The 12,819-nt window shown below is 37.3% G+C and overlaps 1 protein-coding gene across 1 annotated transcript in view; it reads left to right on the plus strand.

The window, feature by feature from the left end:
• The window catches only part of SPIDR (scaffold protein involved in DNA repair), a 479,623-nt gene that overhangs the window by 57,204 nt on the left and 409,600 nt on the right, over window positions 1–12,819 (plus strand). The gene's annotated exons all lie outside the window — the stretch shown is intronic.

Below are 12,819 nucleotides of genomic sequence, written 5' to 3' on the forward strand. Positions count from 1 at the left end.
ACAAAATTGAATGTTTATAAAGGAAAGCCTGGAGTTTTTTACTCATGCATTTTCTTTGATTATATTTTAAAGATTTCACTATAGAAACATTGCACTTCAGAAGAAGTCCATATTCTAGTGTGTTCTCAGTAAAAAAAGGAGGGATGTTAGAGCTTGTATTGAAGAGTGTGGGGTTTTTTGTTTGTTTATTTTATATTATAATTTGTGTGTATACAAGACAAACCTTGGAGTTATTTCAGGTTCTATTATAGATCACCACAGTAAAGCATGTATTGTAAGAAAGTGAGTCAAATGGATATTTTGGTTTCCCAAGCCATGTAGAAGTTGTATTTACACTATACTATAGTCTATTAAGTGTGCAATAGCATTATGTCTAACAAAACAATCTATTACCTGAGTTAAAAAATACTTTATTTCTGAAAAGTGCTAATCATCATCTGAGCTTTCACAACTTATAATTACTGATCACAGATCGCCATCACAAATACAATAATAATGAAAAAGTTTGAAATATTGTGAATTTTGAAAAATTACCAAAATGTGACCCAGAGACACAAAGTGAGCACATACTATTGGAAAAATGGTACTGATAGACTTGCTTGATGCAGGCTTGTCACAGACCTTCAGTTAGCAAAAAAAGTATAATATCTGTGAAGCTCAGTAAGGTGAACTGCAATAAATGAGGTAATGCATGTATATGTGATCTACATCTGTCTCTATATCTATGATAGATATCTGGTGTCTATTCCTGATCTCATGACAAAGTATATTTTGGTGTTGTTTCTTTTTATGAAAGTGAGTATGTGGTGATATCATTTGTAGCATCTGTTTCAGAATTTCATCCCTGTTTTTCCAAAATCTCTCTTCTTGTCTAAACTTTACCTAATGAGATGCCAGGACAGTAACTATCAATTTCTCTTAGTATAAATGTTTTTCCTCTTTCACTGTCACCCTATTATCCCAATTCCTCTCCTCTTTCTTCTCCTTCCTTTTGTTTGTCAGTAACTTATATTTTCTGATACAAGGAGTGGAATAGAAAAAGGAATCTCTACGAAATATTATCACCACTATGTAATATTAAAAAGTAATGATATAGTGGTGGCTAGGTGGCTCAGTTGGTTAGGGCTCCGACTTTGGCTCAGGTCATGATCTCAAGGTTTGTGAATTCAAGCCCCACTTTGGTATCTGCACTGACAGTGTAGAGCTTGCCTGAGATTCATTCTCTCTCCCTCTCTCTCTGCCCCGCACCCATTCATGCTCATGTGTGCACTCTCTCTCAAAACAAATAAATAAACTTTAAAAAAGTAATGATATGTCATTACAAGCATGACTTTTAGAGTCCTCTAGTTTTCTAATATTAGAAACAATCTTTAGGAGTTCTGCTTTCATTAATCACAGAGTAGCATGTGTCAGACTACGTTTCTCACAAATAACAATGACAAATTTGGGACACAATTAAAAAGTAAAAATGCGGGGCGCCTGGGTGGCTCAGTCGGTTGGGCGTCCGACTTCAGCTCAGGTCACGATCTCGCGGTCCGTGAGTTCGAGCCCTGCGTCGGGCTCTGGGCTGATGGCTCAGAGCCTGGAGCCTGCTTCCGATTCTGTGTCTCCCTCTCTCTCTGCCCTTCCCCGGTTCATGCTCTGTCTCTCTCTGTCTCAAAAATTAATAAATGTTAAAAAAAAAAAAAAAGTAAAAAAAAGTAAAAATGCAAATATAAAATATATAAATTATATTTTATAAGTACATACAGAAATATAGAAAGGATATAAAACTATTTGGAAAAAAAAGAGGTTAGAGTGGGAGAGAGCCAAAGCGTAAGAGACCCTTAAAAACTGAGAACAAACTGAGGGTTGATGGGGGGTGGGAGGGAGGGGAGGGTAGGTGATGGGTATTGAGGAGGGCACCTTTTGGGATGAGCACTGGGTGTTGCATGGAAACCAATTTGACAATAAATTTCATATATTAAAAAAAAATAAAAGAAAAAAAAAGAAAACTATTTGGAGGTGCAGTGAAAGGACATAGGCAGAAACTGGAGGTTGTTGACATTTGGAACATTTCACAAGGTTGAGCTTTTCATTTTTCACAGCTTTTTGCCTGAGGGTAGGCCTCCATCAATGTTGTACAAGGTGACTAAAAGTTGTACAGAAATCAGCACAAAGTTTGGAGTGGCTTTAGGAGCTGGAAAGTTAATATAAAGTAGTACCAGAGGAACGTGCCCCCAAATTCTGCATATAAATCATACAGGCTAAGAGAATTAAACAGGTTTCAGTTGCTATCTACCACAGGGGAGAGTTTGGAGAGTGTAAATACTCTTCAGAAGAGCGTAATAGAATCCAGAGTCTAAAGATGTATCATTTGTAGGGTCCAGGATACAATCCACATTTATTAGACATACACACACACACACATCCAGAGAAGTATGACTTAAATGAAAAAGCGATTAATTGAGATGGGCCCTGATATGACTCATATGTGCATTAGCATCTGTTGTAACTGTTTGGGGACATAAAGGAAAATGGGCATATAACGAATGCGAACACAACAGCATTAACAGAAAAACAGAAACTACAAGAAAGGAGCCAAATGAAATTTTATATTTAAACGTACAATGCCTGAATTAAAAAAAAATCATTATATAGGATCAAAGAAGATTGAGAAAGAAGTCAATGAACTTGATATATGAATAGAAATTATTTAATCTAAAAAGTGAAAAAGAAGATTTTAGAAAAAGAAATTAGTCTTAGTGACTGGTAGGATAGTATCAAAAGATCCAACAGCACATATTCAATGGGAGTCCTAGAAGTATAAGAAAGGAGAAATTGGAGCAAAAATTTTTGGAGAAATAATGGTCGAAAATTAACCCCAAATTGGTGAAAGGCATAAATTGACGTGTTCAAGAAGCACAGTGAACTCCAAACAAGCTAAGTTCAAGAAAATCACATACATCATAGTTAAGCAGTTGAAATGTCAGATGAAGAAAGAATCTTGAAAGTACCCTGAGAACTGATACAGTAATAACAAATGATAGCTGAATACTTAACAGAAACGGTGCTGGTCACCAGGCAAGGAACACCTTTATATTGCTGGAAAAACAAGTCAACCCAGAATTCTATTATCAGTGAAAATATCATTTAAAAATGAAGACAAAACAAAAACCTTTTCAGAGAAATAAAAATTAAAAGATTTCATTGCAGGGGCGCCTGGGTGGCTCAGTCGGTTAAGCGGCCGACTTCGGCTCAGGTCACGATCTCGCGGTCCGTGAGTTCGAGTCCCGCGTCGGGCTCTGTGCTGACAGCTCAGAGCCTGGAGCCTGTTTCGGATTCTGTGTCTCCCTCTCTCTCTGCCCCTCCCCTGTTCATGCTCTGTCTCTCTCTGTCTCAAAAATAAATAAATGTTAAAAAAATTAAAAAAAAAAAAAAAAAGAAAAGATTTCATTGCAGCAGGTATGCACTACACGAATGATAAAGGAAGTTCTTCAGGCTGAAGGGAAGTAATACCAGATGAAAATTCAGATCTTCAGGATGCAGTAGAGGATACTGCAATTGGTAAATATGTGGATAAATAAAAAGTCTCCTCCGTACCAATTAAAAAAACCCTGTCAATTTAAAGCAAAAGTTACTTTATGATATGGCATTTATGGCATACGTTAATGTAATATTACAACTGTAGAATAAAGGATTGAGCCAGGTAGGTGGCATTATGTGCCGTATTGGTTTCTTATTTTACGTGAAGTGGTAGAATAGGAGCTCTAAGTTCACTGTGAAATGTTAAAGGTGCATGTTATGATTCCTACAGCTAACCCCCCCAGAAATAAAGTGTATACAAAGAAATACAGCTTGAAAACAACAGAGTAATCAAAATCAAAATAGAATTAAAAGTGTATCCAGAGAATATGAAAGGAGATGTAAAGGTAGTAACAGATTAATATAAACAGATGAGATGAAAAGAAAACAAATAGCAAAATTATAGACTAGATTAACCCTCTCAAGAATTATATTAAATGAAAACAGATAAAGTATTTATTGAAAAGTTAGAGATTGACACATTGGTAAAATGCAAGACCTTCACATATGCTGTCTACCAGAAATTCATTTTAAATGTAATGACATAGATAGATCAAAAGTAAATGCATGAGGAGGTGGAGTTAAAATGGCAGAGAAGTAGGGGGATCCTGGGCTTTTCTCATTTCTCTAACATAGCTGTAATGAAGTCCAGTCACTTGGGAGACCCAGGAAATTAATCTGCAGAGTGCCAGAAGGATTTCCACAGCTAGAGGGAGACAACTTGGCAGGTGTGAGGTATGTGGAAGTGAAGTGGGAGAGAGAAAAACAGCAGTGCCCTGGAGAGGAGGGAACCCTTTCTGTGGAGAGACCAAGGGAGAGAAAGAGAGGGGTTGAAAAATGTGGCATTGAGTTCACACAAGAGGAAAACGTCTCTGGACCATGGACTGGGGAGCAAAAAGTCCTGAGTGTCCCAGTTTTTTTGTTTGTTTGGTTTTGTTTCTTTTGTTTTTGTGTTTTTTTTTTTCAAATAGCATTTGGAGCTCCAACTCTGAGGTTTTGGAGGTATGTGACTTTCTCCGCAGTAGAGCCATGGTATGCACTCCTGGGGAGGAAGGAGCTGGCCCCAGAGTGCGCAGGATGGTGTAGAGAGCTCCCGGACACACTGGGAGAGAACATTCCCCTTCCCGGAGTACTTTTGAAGACAGTTTATTCCCTCCCCAAGGACAAAAAAAAGTCCTGCGTGTGCTATGGATGGAGGGTGGAGAGGGTCTGCTCCAGAGAAGGGGAGCAGATCCACGCCATGCCAGGGCCTTTAAGACTTTGCATTTTGAATCCCAGCCACGCACCAAAGAAAAAACACAAGACAGATTTGGTGCAAGCCAGGCTGACTTCCCTTGCTATTCTGTGAGCGCTGCCTGAACACTGTAGGTGTGAGATCCCCTGTCTGGGGACAAGACATTGGGGTGGCGCTATTTTCTCTCCAACACCAACATGATAGGACTTCAGAGAGCAGCACAGCAGTTCCCCGTGGAGAACTTACACCAAGCTCTTAAACCAAGCTCTGCCCCCCGTGCCTGGCAACTGCTTATTTACTGAGGTGAGACTGAGTCTGAGCCAACACAGCAGGCCTCTCCTCCAGACCAGCATAGCCAGCACTTCCCTTGCACCAAGTGCACTGAAAATTGAGCGCCTCAAAACAACACCATCAGGTCTCTTTTCTTTTCTTTCTTTCTTCTTTTTTTCTTTTGGAATCAGGCTCACAGTGTCTGTTCTTTTGATTTCCTTTTCTCTTTTTTTGGATCAGGCTTTTTCATTCTTTTCTTCCTTTTGTTCTCCTCCCCCACTCCCTTTCTTTAGAATCAGCCCTAAATTCTGTTTTTTTTTTGTTGTTGTTGTTCCCTTTCCTTTTCTCTTTTTGGGGATCAGGCTTCCTCCCCTCCCCTGTTTTCCAGGGTTACTTCGAGAAACAAATCAAAGCACACCTAGTTAACAGTCCAAACACTCCACCACTGCAAGCAAGGATGAACACTGCAGAGGACTGACAAGTGGGAAAGAGTAGCCAAAATATAACTGCACAATACAGACAGCATATACCAGAAACACATCCTGAAGTGCCAGGCCCTGGACAGTGTATGACCCCTTTTTAATATAGCAGTACTCTCAGGTAAGGACACATATCAGGCTTTAAAAAAAAAAAGGACAGAAACTTAACAAAAATGACAAGACAGAGGAATTCTCCCCAAAAGAAAGGTCAAGAAGAAATCATAGCCAGGGACTTGCTCAAAACAGATCTAAACAATATATCTGAAGAAGAATTTATAGCAACAGTCATAAGACTACTAGCTGGGCTTTAAAAAAAGCATAGAAGACACCAGAGTAAACCCTTGCTGCTGAGATCAAAGACCTAAGAACTAGGATAAAATAAAAAGTGCTATAACTGAGATGGAAAACAAACTGGATAGAGTGACAATGATGACTGAATAGGCAGAGGAGAGAATAGGTGAAATAGAAGATTAAATTATGCAAATAATGGATATGAAAAAAGAAGAGGGAAAGGAAATTATTAGGTCACGAGGGGAGACTTAGCTTAAGTGATTCCGTGAAACAAAACGATATCCATATCATAGGAGTCCCAGAAGAAAAAGAGTGGGTAAAAGGGGCAGAAGGTTTGTTTGAACAAATTATACCTGAGAACTTACCTAATATGGGGAAAGAAACAGGCATTCAAGTCCTAGACACACAGAACTCCACTCAAAATCAACAAAAACAGGTCAGAATCATGACACATCATAGTGAAACCTGCAAATGCAAAGATAAGGAGAGAATTCTGACAGCAGCTAGGGACAAAAGGTCCTTAATCTATAGGGGCAGACACATGAGGTTAGCAGCAGATTTGTCCACTGAAGCTTGGCAGGGTACAAGGGAGTGGCAGGATATATTCAGTGTGCTGAATGGGGAAAAGTATGCAGCCAAGATTCCTTTATCCAGCAAGTCTGGCATTCAGAATAGAAGGAGAGATAAAAGAGTTTTCCAGACAGAAATTAAAGAGGTTCATGACCAACAAACAAGCCCTGCAAGAAATTTTAAAGGGGGATTTTTTAAGTAGAGATAAAAAGACCAAAGCAACAAAGACTACAAAGAACCACAGGACATCACGGAAATACCAACTCTGCAGGAAACACAATGGCATTAAATTTATATCTTTCAGTAATCACTTTGAATGTAAATGGGATAAATGCTCCAATCAAAAGACATGCGGTATCAGAATGGATAAAAAAAACCAATATCCATCTATACGTTGTCTGTAAGACTGGTTTTAGATCTGAGGACACAGGCAGATTGAAAGTGAGGGGATGGAGAACCATCTATCATGCTAATAGAAGTCAAAAGAAAGCTAAATAGTCATGCTTATATCAGACAAACTAGATTTTAAAACAAAGACTGTAACAAGAGATTCAGAAGGACATTGTATCATAATTAAGGGGTCTACCCATCCAGATGATTAAACAATTGTAAATATTTATGCCCCCAACTTGAAACACCCATATGTAAACTAATTAATAACAAACATAAACTCATTGATAAAATCATCTGAGGAGAAAATCAAGGAAACAATGGCTTTGAATGACACACTGGACCAGATGGACTTAACAGATACATTCAGAACATTTCATCCTAAAGCAGCAGAAGACACATTCTCCTCAGGTGCACATAGAACATTATCCGGAATAGATCACATATTGGGTTACAAATCAGTCCTCAATAGGTACAAAAACTTTGAGATGATCCCATGCCTATTTTCAGATCACAATGCTTTGAAACTTGAAGTCAACCAGAGGGAAAAAATTGCAAAGCCCTACTTTGCAATCCTACTAAATCCTACTAAAGAATGAAATCCTTTCATCCAAGAAATTAGGAAATAAAAAAAAAAATACATGAAATCCAATGAAAATGAAAACACGACAGTCCAAAACCTTTGGAATGCAGCAAAGGCAGTCCTAAGAGGAAAGTACATTGTAATTCAGGCCTAACTCAAGAAGCAAGAACAGTCCCAAATACACAACCTAACCTTACTCCTATCAGACATAGAAAAGGAGCAGCATAAAAAGCCCAAAGGTAGCTGAAGAAAGGAAAAAATAAGGGTTAGAGCAGAAATAAACTATACAGATACAAAAACAAAACAAAAAACAAAACAAAAAAAAAACACCCAAAAAACAATAGAACAGATCAATGAAACTAAGAGTTGGTTCTTTGAAAGAATAATCAAAATTGATAAACCTCTAGGCAGACTTATCAAAAAGAAGAGAGGACCCAAATATATAAAAATCACAAATGAAAGAGGAGAGGTCACAACCAACGCCACAGAAATACAAACAATTCTAAGAGAATACTATGAAAAATCATATGCCAACAAACTGGGCAATTAGGAAGAAATGGACAAGTTCCTAGAAATTTGCATACTACCAAAACTGAAATAGGAAGAAATGGAAAATATGAACAGATGCATATCAGCAAAGACATAGACTCACTTATCAAAATTCTCACAAAAAACAAGAGTCCTGGGTTAGATGGCTTCCGGGGTGAATTCTGACATTTAAAGAAGAATTAATACCTATTCTCAAGCTGTTCAAAAAATAGAACTGGAAGGAAAACTTCCAGACCCATTCTATGAAGCCAGCATTACCTTTATTCCAAACCCAGACAAAGACCCCACTCAAAAGGAGAATTACAGGCAATATCCTTGATGGACCCAGGTGCAAAAATTCTCAACAAGATACTAGCAAATTGAATTCAACAGTACATTAAAAGAGTTATTCACCATGATCAAGTGGGATTTATTCCTGGGCTTCAGGGCTGGTTCAGTATTTGCAAGTCAATCAATATGATACATCACGTTAATATAGAAAGGATAAGAACCATATGATCCTTCCAATAATTGCAGACAAAGCATTTGACAAAATACAACATCCTTTCTTGATAACCCTCAAGAATGTAGGTATAGAAGGAACATACCTCAGCATCATAAAGGCCCTATGTAAAAGGCTCACAACTAATATCATCAAGGGGGAAAAACTGAGAACTTTCCCCTTAAGGTCAGGAATATGACAGGGATGCCCGCTGACACCAGTGTTGTTCAACATAGTTTTGGAAGTCCTAGCTTCAGCATTCAGACAACAGAAAGAAATAAAACTTTCACTCTTCGCAGATGACATGACACTCTACATGGAAATCCCAAAGATTTGGCCAAAAAACTTCTAGAACTGATATCTGAATTCAGCAAAGTTGCAGGATACAAAGTCAATGTATAGAAATTGGTTGCATTTTTATATACCAATAATTAAGCAGCAGAAAAAAAAAAATCAAGGAATTGATCCCATTTACAATTACACCAAAAATCATAAGATATCTAATAATAAACCTAACCAAAGAGGTAAAATATCTGTATACTGTAAAGTATAGAAAGCTTATGAACGAAATTGAAGACACAAAGAAGTGTAAAAATATTCCATGCTCATGGATTAGAAGAACAAATATTGTTGAAGTGTTGATACTACCCAAAGCAATCTACACATTCAGTGCATTCCCTATCAAAATAACACTAGCATTCTTCACAGAGCTAGAATAAACAATCCTAAAATTTGTATGGAACTAGCAATGGCCCCGAATAGCCAAGGTTATGTTGAAAAAGAAAAGCAAAGCTCAAGGCATCACAATTCCGGACTTCAGGCTGTGTTACAAAGCTGTAAATCATGAAGACAGTGTGATACTGGAACAAAAACAAGACACATAGATCATTGAAACAGAATAGAGAACCCAGAAATGGATCCACAAATGTATGGCCAACTAATCTTTGACAAAGCAGGAAAGAGTATCCATTGGAAAAAGGATAGTTTCTTTAGCAAATGGTGCGATGAAATCTGGATAGTGATATGCCAAAGAATGAAACTGGACCATTTTCTTATACAATACACAAAAATAAATTCAAAATGAATGAAAGACCTAAATGTGAGACAGGAAGTCATCAGAATCCTAAAGGAGAAAACAGGCAGCAACCTCTTTTACCTCGGTTGCAGCAACTTCTTACTAGATCTGTCTCTGGAGGGAAGGGAAATAAAATCAAAGTTGAAATATTGGTGGGCGGGGGAATGGGCTAAGTGGGTTGATGGGCATTAAGGGATGGGCACTTGGGATTAGCACTGGATGTTGAATGTAAGTGATGAGTCACTGGTTTCTACTCCTGAACCAATATTACACTGTGTGTTAGCTAACTTGAATTTACAAAACACATTTCAAAAAAATAAAATAAATGTATGAAATAAGATGTAGCATGCAAATAGTAATTATGAGAATGCTAGAGTGGTTATGTTAATATTAGATGAAGTCGATTTCAACCAGTATTAATGGAGATAAAGAAGGGCATTTCATAATGATAACACTTACCAGGAAGACATCAGCTACAAATTTGTAAGTGCTTAAGATCTGTAATCATAGGCAGAAATTTTAACACCATGCTGCCTATAAATTATAGAAAACCTAGAAAAAAGCTATCACTTTGAACATAGAAGATCTAAAAAATAGTATCAACCACTTTGACCTAATGACATTTTCAGAACATCACATGTAACTGGAATACAACAGATTGCACATTCCATTCAAGTGCACATGATATGCATACCAAGATAAATCATAAATCTATATAAAAATAGATAAATCTATTATCTATCTATAAATCAAGATCTATAAATCTTTTCAATAAATTTCAAAAGATTGAAGTTCTAGAGAATGTAATTTCTAACCCTGATAAAATTTAAAATAGAAATCATTAACAATATGATATGCATGGAAAATCCAGATATTTGGAATTAAAACAATATAATTTTCCCTAGTTAATCTACAGATTTAATGCAATCAAAATCATTTTTTTCCCTAGAGCATTTTTAAAATGTGTGTGACTCTCTTCATTATATTACTTTAAGGCACTCTAAGCTTACATTAATTGTAAAAGATCAGGTCCATGTTTGTAATAATGATTTTTCTCTTATTTCAAGTTCTAGGAACACCACTTGATATAGCTTTAAATTTTTATTTATTTTTTATTTTTTATCTTTTATAGCATAGTTGTATATGCTTATGTAACTTTTTAAAATATAATTTATTGTCAAATTGGTTTCCATACAACACCTAGTGCTCATCCCAACAGCTGCCCTGCTCAATGCCCACCATTCACTCTCCCCTCTCTTCCACCCCCCATCAACCCTCAGTTTGTTCCCCATATTTAAGACTCTCTTATGGTTTGCCTCCTTCCCTCTCTGTAACTTTTTTTTTTATATGAGTGAAAACATATGGTATCTGTCTTTCTCTGCCTGACTTACTTCACTTAGCGTAACACTCTCCAGTTCCATCCACATTGCTACAAATGGCCAGATTTCATTCTTTCTCATTGCCAAGTAGCATTCCATTGTATATATAAGCCACATCTTCTTTATCCATTCGTTGGTTGATGGACATTTAGGCTCTTTCCATAATTTGACTATGGTTGAAAGTGCCGCTATAAACATTGGGGTACAAGTGCCCCCATGCATCAGCACTCCTGTATCCCTTGGGTAAATTCCTAGCAGTGCTACTGCTGGGTCATAGGGTAGATCTATTTTTTTTGAGGACCCTCCACATTGTTTTCCAGAGTGGCTGCACCAGTTTGCATTCCCACCAACAGTGCAAGAGGGTTCCCGTTTCTCCACATCCTCGCCAGCATCTATAGTCGCCTGATTTGTTCATTTTAGCCATTCTCACTGGCGTGAGGTGATATCTCAGTGTGGTTTGATTTGTATTTCCCTGATGAGGAGTGACATTGAGCAGAATGCTGGTGCAATTTTGATTGGGATTGCATTGAATGTGTAGATTGCTTTGGGTAGTATTGACATTTTAACTATATTCTTCCAATCCATGAGCACGGTATGTTTTTCCGTTTCGTTGTATCTTCCTCAATTTCCTTCATAAGCTTTCTATAGTTTTCAGCATACAGATCTTTTACATCTTTGGTTAGGTTTATTCCTAGGTATTTTATTTTATGATTCTTGGTGCAGTTGTGAATGGGATCAATTTCTTAATTTGTCTTCTGTTGCTTCATTGTTAGTGTATAAGAATGCAACTGATTTCTGTACATTGATTTTGTATCCTGCGACTTTGCTGAATTCACATATCAGTTCTAGCAGACTTTTGGTGGAGTCTGTCGGGTTTTCCGTGTATAATATCATGTCATCTGCAAAAAGTAAAAGCTTGACTTCATCTTTGCCAATTTTGATCCCTTTGATTTCCTTTTGTTGTCTGATTGCTAATGCTAGAACTTTCCAACACTGTGTTAAACAACAGCGGTGAGAGTGGACATCCCTGTCGTGTTCCTGAATGCAGGGGGAAAGCTCTCAGTTTTTCCCCATTGAGGATGATATTAGCTGTAGGCTTTTCATAAATGGCTTTTATGATGTTTAAGTATGTTCCTTCTATCCAGACTTTCTCGAGAGTTTTTATTAAGAAAGGATGCTGAATTTTGTCAAATGCTTTTTCTGCATTGATTGACAAGATCATAGGGTGCTTTTCTTTAATTAATGTGACGTATCACGTTGATTGATTTGCTAATGTTGAACCAGCCCTGCAGCCCAGGAATGAATCCCACTTGATCATGGTGAATAATTCTTTTTATACGCTGTTGAATTCAATTTGCTAGTATCTTGTTGAGAATTTTTGCATCCATATTCATCAGGGATATTGGCCTGTAGTTCTCTTTTTTTGCTGGGTCTCTGTCTGGTTTGGGAATCAAAGTAATGCTGGCTTCATAGAATGAGTCTGGGAGTTTTCCTTCCCTTTCTATTTTTTGGAACAGCTTGAGAAGGATAGGTATTATCTCTGCTTTAATGTCTGGTAGAATTCCCCAGGGAAGCCATCTGGGGAATAAGCCCATCTCTTATTTGTCGGGAGATTTTTGATGACTGATTCAGTTCCTTCACTGGTTCTGGGTCTGTTCAAGTTTTCTATTTCTTCCTGTTTGAGTTTTGGAAGTGTGTGGGTGCTTAGGAATTTGTCCATTTCTTCCAGGTTGTCCAGTTTGTTGGCATATAATTTTTCATAGTATTCCCTGATAATTGTTTGTGTTTATGAGGGATTGGTTGTAATAATTCCATTTTCATTCATGATTTTATCTATTTGGGTCATCTCCCTTTTCTTTTTGAGAAGCCTGGCTAGAGGCTTATCAATTTTGTTTATTTTTCCAAAAAAACAAGTCTTGGTTTCATTGATCTGCTCTACTGTTTTTTTAGATTC

This window comes from Panthera leo, chromosome F2 (assembly GCF_018350215.1).
Source record: "Panthera leo isolate Ple1 chromosome F2, P.leo_Ple1_pat1.1, whole genome shotgun sequence".
Taxonomy (NCBI): domain Eukaryota; kingdom Metazoa; phylum Chordata; class Mammalia; order Carnivora; family Felidae; genus Panthera; species Panthera leo.